The following is an 8,046-nucleotide window of genomic DNA, read 5'->3' as shown; positions in this document are numbered from 1 at the left end:
TGTATAGATAGACTTGTGGCTGCCTCTTATGAGGACTTTCCGCCCACCAAAAATCCTCCAAACTAACTCGATGTCTCTGCCTTACCTACAGCCTACAAGAAAAGGTCTTCGGCCCTCCCACCAATAGTTATGTCCTAAAGAAAGGACCCTTGAACATACCTTAACCCATGATGTTTCATATCCTCCTTTGTTGTGGCAAGGGCACATAACTCTTCTCTCCAACGAGTTCTCTTTCTTAGGTATGTGTTGCACAAGATTGGATGTGTCAAATGACTTTAATGTGCCTTCTATTTACACACATACAAGGGCTCCACGTCTCAGTTGAAGTGACACATTAAGTCAGCCCACTTGAAAACAAATTAATTTTCCAACTTCGGAAATTAATATCTCTCTAACGACAACTCGTATTTGGATGATTTTCTATGCGTTGGAATCATTTTTTTGAGCACTATCATCCTCATCCATCACATTCCGTGAATCCATCATGATTTTCCCTAAAACACGATGGGTGTCAAAACCCCATTCTTGGGTTCCAAGCCCACAAGTTTCCCTTGTGGTTGTTTGTCCTCCAAACCATGAACCCTAGGGATTGGAGTACCTCCCAAACTACATAAATCAACAAAAAGAGGGAATTAACAAAACAAATCTTTGCAGTGAGTTGATAGGAGGAAGAGATTTTCCATCTAAAATTGTGATGTTTATGGATGCGCATATCTTCTTCTTCGAGAAGTAGGCCAAATAAAAAGAGCTAAGGAATATGGTGAAGGAGATCATAACTGAGGGAAGGTCAAAATTCACCTCCTCCGAATCCGAAGAGATAAAATAGGAACCTTTTTGACACTTTTAAGCTCTCTATCAAGAGGATCAAGAGGTTAAAATAGGAATATTGGAGGTTAAGATGGATTGTCTACCATTATAAGAAAATGAAATGTTGAGCTTCCATGTGGGAAATATGGGATAGGAAGATAACGGCAACGACGATGAGGTGTGTAGTGGAGCACTCGAGGATATCATGGAGCAACATCGGACTTATGTGCATCACAAGGAGAGAAGTCTCCACTCTGTAGACAATGAGGACGTCATTTCCTGTTAGGTCGAGCCTAAACAAAATGAATCCCACGTCGGTTCCATTATGGAGGTTATGTAGCGATTTACCTAGTTAACGTTTTGTTATGCTTTGGAAATTATATCGCAGGAGCGGTCGGGATCGGATGAATAAATCGTGATGTGATTCTCCAATTACCCACATTGACACCTCTCGAAAGGAAAGAGAGACAAAAATGAGCCCCATTGTTGCTCCTTCTGAAGGAATGGGTTTTCCGGTATGTGTAACAGGGGCAGGGGGATACATCGGACCATGGCTCGTAAAGACTCTGCTGGAGAATGGGTACACAGTGCATGCCACTCTCAGAGATCCACACAACCCTTCAAAGAACTCATGCCTTCTTTCACTCCCAGGGGCCCAAGAGAGGCTTCGTCTTTTCAGAGATCTCTGTGAGGAAGAGAGCTTCGATTCTACCATCCATGGCTGCCGCGGCGTCTTTCATGTTGCCACTCCTACAGATTTCGGTTCCCAAGATCCGGAGGTAAGCACGAACACTTAATAAGCGTATTTCAATACACAGGGACTACAAAACTGAACTAAATATTGGTTGTGAGTAGAATAAGATCATAAAGGCTGCAATCCGAGGAACACTAAATCTTCTGAGATCGTGCAGGCGAGTTCAAAGCGTGAGGCGTTTGGTCTGCACTTCATCTCTCACCGCACGATCCACAATCGATGAAAGTGCCCATGTCGACGAATCCTGCTGGAGTTCAGTGGACTCCATCAGAGAAAACAAACGTGAAAGTTGGATAAGCACCACTTTATTTTTTTTTATCGATTAAACGCTTTTTTTCTTTTGATTTAAAAAAGAGAGTACATTCATGGTTGATTTCAAACATTCTACTTTCTATCTTTTCTGTTGCTGTATCTTACAATTTCTGTTTCAAAATGATGTGTATCATCCTTAATCTATAAATATTCTTTGTTTGTATATATTCCTATCTTTTCGTAAGTCTCTTCCCTCTATTCCTTATTTTAGATAAAAAAATGTATTTTCCTATCCATTTTTGTTAGAAAAGGATTTCTGTTCTCAATCTTTCTGTTCTTGTTTTTCAAACATTATAAATATCTTATCTTTACAGCATGTAACCATCAAATTATTTTGAATAGTTACTTTTGAATTTATTAAAGTTTAAGGGTAACAACAATTGAAATTCTAATTCATTTAGATAACGCATATATATATTCGTGAAAATAGTTATTTTATATCATCACATTTGGTTTATATATAGTTAATTATTATTTTTTGGCTTTTAAAATTAATGATTTTGTTACTGTGGTTATTTTTCACAAAATAATATATATAATAATTTTATATTTATTTGTGAAAAATAAAATGATTTTAAACATGTAAAATAATTTATAATTAAAATTTGTAAATAAATATTGAAAATATGTTAATATTTTTTATTTTGTGACTGTTTGTTATTTTTTATATAATAATTTTATATTTATTTGTTAAAAATAAAATGATTTTAAACACACAAAATATTTTATAATTAAAAGTTTGTAGATAAATATTGAAAATATGTTAATATTTTTTATTTATAATTATAAAACAAAGATGTGAATTAAAGAAATTATGAATATTCAATCAAAGAAAACATATATATATATATATATATATACTAAATTAGAATATATTCTAATTTAAATTTAAAATAATACATCTAAAAAAGCTATTTTAATTTTGTTTTGATTTTTACTCTATCAAATATCATAGAAGTCTCTGAGTTCAAAAACATGTACATTGTTAAATAATTTTTCTTACACCCTTATAACATAAATTTACATATTATACATATTTTCATCCTCCCTATTCCCGTAGCACATTATTTCTAAAGGAAAAAAATCATAGTATCATTTTTTAAATCAAATATTTGGACAAAGAGATTGAGTTGAAATCAATCACCTACCATATTTTCTTGGCTGTTACTATTCCTAATTTCTCTCATTTAATTTTCCTTTTTTCATTAAATTTTATATTTTTTTAGTTAGAGGGAGAGATTGAGTTGAAATTGATGATACGCTATGTCTTTTTTGTTAGGTTTAAATCAAATATTTAGAGCGAAGGATTGCATTGAAATTAATTATATATCATATATTTCCCTGATGTTATTTCGCCTAATTTTTTCTCTTAATTTTAAGGTTTAAATGAAGATTAAGTTGAGTTTTGTGATCTCTCATTCGTCATATGCATTTACCTGGAAACTCTTTTTCTTCTTTACATATTTAAATGAAAATGAAAATTTGATTGACATTTATTATCTTTTTCATGTACAATATACTTTTAATTAATGATCAAGCTACATTTTAATGTGACATTATTTTAATTTTTTTTTTATATATGCACATTTTACAACACGTGAATGGTGTCATATGCATTCTTTCTTTGTAGTTTTACGCAGAATCAAAAACACTTGCAGAGAAAGCTGCACTGGAATTTGGAAAGGAGGAGGGTATAAATGTGATCAGTGCCCATAATTGCAGGGCCTTTCATGACCACCAAAATACTCTCTAGCGTACATGCGACAATGTCCTTGATCACAGGTAAAATTTGTTCCTTACCATCGATGTATTTTTATTTCTTAACATCTTTTTTTTTCCTTCGGGGGTTTCTGATATTCCTGATTTTTTATGGCTCTCAAATGTGGCCTAATCCATAAGCGCGATCCCTTATCGTATGGATTGCTACAATCCATTCACTTCCTACCAAATACAATCTCGCTCATTCATGTTCAAGATATCTGCAATGCTCATCTATTTCTGATGGAGCACCCATTTGCGGAGGGACGCTATCTTTGCTTTGGCCATACCATTACCATGACAGAATTTGCACATTTCATTTCGGGACGCTATCCACAACACAAAATAACTGCAAAGTTAGTTATCTACGTTTCCACATATATTTGGTTTGAATTGTCACCTACATATTGTTTATTGGGTTCCTTCAATTTTCTATAATTTGTTATTACGCTGATTGATTGATGGATGAAGGTTGGATGAATCAGAGTCTGCTAGTGGTGGTGGTAGCATTTCATCCATGAAATTATTAGATTTGGGATTCAAATATAAGTATAGTCTAGAGCAGATTATTGATGACAGCGTCCAATATGTTCAGAAACTAGCCAAACTCAAGTGACGACCTAGAATTACTTTCATTGAGATATTAAGTTTTAACCAATCATTAGCATGATTGAATATGTCTTACAATTTTATGAGTAAGGCTACTTGAATGTTGTGAATACGGTGGTGTGGAGCACTACAAATCACATAGATCCAGAATCTGAGATGTTATTTCTTCCATATATTACCACCCACATAGATCCAGAATCTGAGATGTTATTTCTTCCATATATTACCAACGTGAGAATGGCCTGATACTATCTGCGTATGGCTATAATGTGTTTTTGGTGCTTTTCAATTATGAAATATGAGTATGCTATGGTTGAAAATGAAATTATTCCACTAATAAAATCGTACTGGGAATTTTCAAAATTTCTGCCCAAATACCGCCGAACTTGGTAACTATGTTTCACACCAATAAAGACGATTTGCCTTACACTACATTGTAAGGGGAAAGATTAAATTGCTTCGTTATATATTGTTATATTTTCGATGATTAGGGGGTAGAAAATTAAATTTCTGAGATATATATCTATATATATATATATTCGTTAAGAGTGTAGTAAGATTAATATTGACGAATCAAATTTTATTTTGAAGAATTAAATAATACTTTTAATTTTATTGTTTTTTACTTTTATGTTAAAATTATTTGTGGAGAGCATAATTTTCTGGTTAATTATTATACCAGAGTTTTTGATCTAGTGTGTGGGGTGAGATTATTATTACTTATTTGTGGAAGAGAGTATAGAGATTATTATTACTTATTTGTGCAAGAGAGTATAATTTTTTCTTTAATTATTACATTGGTCTCTTAGTGAGATTATTATTTTTTGGAATATTGTAATTATTTTGTTTCGATCGTTATGCAATTTTATTACAATTCCATAAAAAGTCGAGAAAAAAAAAGAGTCCACAAAAATGAACATCACTGTTGCTGCCCCTGAAGGGATTGGCCTCCCCATGTGCGTGACAGGAGCAGGGGGATACATCGGATCATGGCTCGTAAAGGCTCTGCTGGAGAATGGCTACACAGTGCATGCCACTCTCAGAGATCCAAACAACTCTTCAAAGAACTCATGCCGCAACGTACTATCGTGGTTTATCGTGGCAAACCACGCATGCTTGCGTGTTTGGTATGGAGGTTGCGATCGGCACGGCAGTGCCCACAGACGAATCCAAGGGTCAGCGAATGAATTATATCGCAGGAATGGTCGGGATCGAATGTTTAAATCGTGATGTGATTCTCCGATTATCCACATTGGCACGTCTTGAAAGGAAAGAGAGACAAAAATGAGCGCCATTGTGTAACAGGGTCTGGGGGATACATCGGATCATGGCTCGTAAAGACTCAGCTGGAGAATGGCCACACAGTGCATGCCACTCTCAGAGATCCAGACAACCCATCAAAGAATTCATGTCTTCTCCCACTCCCAGGGGCCCAAGAGAGGCTTCGTCTTTTCAGAGCAGATCTCTGCGAGGAAGGGAGCTTCGATTCTGCCATCCACGGCTGCCGCGGCGTCTTTCAAGTTGCCACTCCCACAGATTTCAGTTCCCAGGATCCGGAGGTAAGCACGAATACTTAATAAGCATATTTCAATATACAGGGACTACAAAACTAAACCAAATATTGGTTGTGGGTAGAATGAGATCATAAAGGCTGCAATCCGCGGAACACTTGTTGGAAATTTTTCATCGGAAAATACCAAAAACCAAACAAACAAACAACACAGAGCCAATGCTCTCTTTCATTTCTTCCAGGACCTTTGCACATGGAAGCTATTAAAAACAAATATACTCATAACAATCCATTACAGAGCCATAAAACATTTCTATTGCTTAAAAACAAAAACTGTTACAAACTTCATCCTCTGCGGAAAGAGGGATTTACAAAAGAAACTCTATCTTTGTTTTTTCTTGTTCTCCATTACTGTGGATATTACAAATGGGTTCCTTGCTGTTTCTTGGTTTTACAATGGCAAGCACCATTACAATCCACCTCTGTTATTTTTCCCGCACTGCTGTGCGTTCATCTCCCTGTTCTTCATTCAACCCCAGCGCGCAACACTTCACTGTGATTTACAGTGGCAAAACAAACATTACATGCCTCGTCTATTTTTTTTTCTCGCACTGCTGTGCGTTCTTTACAATACCATTAAAAACCTCTGTGCGTAGGCACTTTCCTCTTGCAAAAAAAAAAAAAAAACACCAAGAAAATACATGCACTCCACATTTTCACTCTCACACTACTCGCGTTTCATTACAATGAGGAACTGGTTTTTATGCACTGTTGTGCATACATTTTCAAGTCTCTTCAGCTCCGGCGCGCTCTCCTTTTACAATGGTCAACTACATAAAATTACACACGAGCTCTACATACATATGAATTTTACATTGCGTATATAAAATGATATAATGACCATACCTGTCATTAATATTCACCATACTTTCGTGCATAAAAAACATTAAAACAAAAAACTCTTATCTACTTTCTACGGACACATTAATTACAGTATTATCAGCGGTCAACACAAACTTGTTTTCACTCCACGCAAATTTTAAATGCTGGCTCGAGTGCAAGTTACAATGATGGACGGCGGAGGACGAAGAACCCCATCGGACGGCTGACAAGAATATCGGGAGGCCTTTTGCTGCAGGACTTTAGCACTCGATAAATTACGTTTGCTTACGTATGGGGAGAGCCACGCGTCTGCACCATATTATATCGGGCTCAAAAATACGGAAACTCCCTTCGCCGGAAAGTGGTGCGAAATATTTCAGGCGGGTATGCTGAACGGTTTCAAGCGCTGTGGTTTGGGCGTTGTATTCCTGATGCCGTCGTTGTCCACGCTGCGTCCACGAACTCTGCTGCAGTTGGAATTAATATTCCAACACTCCCCTTTAATTTCAACTGCTGGGCATTCAATCTTACCCAAACACTTCCTCACATAGAGGGATTCACTAACTGCTGTTACAAGAATATCTTCCTCACATAGAGGGGTTCACCAATCTTCCTCGCATAGAGGGATTCACCAACTGCTTCTGATGCAGTTCCACAAACAACAAAATAGTCTTCCTCTTAATAGAGGGATTAACCTGAAACTGTGCTTAAGAGCACCTTCCTCATGACAGAGGGATTCACCATAACAATGTGCTGAAGAGCACCTTCCTCTTGACAGAGGGATTCACCTGTGACTATGCTGAAAAGCATCATCCTCTTGATAGAGGGATTTACCATGTGTATGCTAAAAAGCATCTTCCTCTTGACAGAGGGATTTACCATGACACTGTGCTGAAAAGCACCTTCCTCTTTAAGAGAGGGATTCACTAAGAACTTCACTTCCTCTCACGGAGGGATTACTGCCAAACACTGCTTTAGAAGCAGTTTCAAAACAAAACATTCATTGCACTGTTGTGCATACTCATTACATTGTTCTTTTATGCTGCTGCATATTCTCTGTTGCACTGTTGTGCCATCTTCTTTGCTGCGTCTACCCCACACTGCTGTGTCTACACTTGTTGTTGTGTTGCTGCACTTCACTTACATTTCTTTGCAAACTCTGCATTGCTGTGCATTATTCAAAGACAGAATACTCTGTCTTTTCTGGAACAATTACTCTGTCCCACCTTACAAATTTACACTGCTGTGTGTAAACATTTCTTACATTCACTACTGTTGCATATGTTGCATTTCAATTCAATGAACAACACATTCACTATACTTACATTTACTGCTGTAAAGAAAAAAAATTCTTTTACATCTGCCGCTGTCCATTACCTTTCATTTCTTCAACAAAACTTCATGTTGCTGCATT

General features: G+C 36.4%; 1 pseudogene; it reads left to right on the top strand.

Moving 5' to 3' along the window:
- The first annotated feature begins 1,280 nt into the window (after positions 1-1,280).
- Positions 1,281-4,247, top strand: LOC149228828 (putative anthocyanidin reductase; annotated as a pseudogene).
- The last annotated feature ends 3,799 nt before the right edge of the window (positions 4,248-8,046 follow it).

The sequence above is a fragment of the Pinus tabuliformis genome, chromosome J, assembly GCF_031772625.1.
Source record: "Pinus tabuliformis cultivar Carrire ecotype Pingquan chromosome J, CPIR1, whole genome shotgun sequence".
NCBI lineage: Eukaryota > Viridiplantae > Streptophyta > Pinopsida > Pinales > Pinaceae > Pinus > Pinus tabuliformis.
The sequence above is the reverse complement of the archived record's forward strand: the minus strand, read 5'-3'. Positions and strand labels throughout refer to the sequence as shown.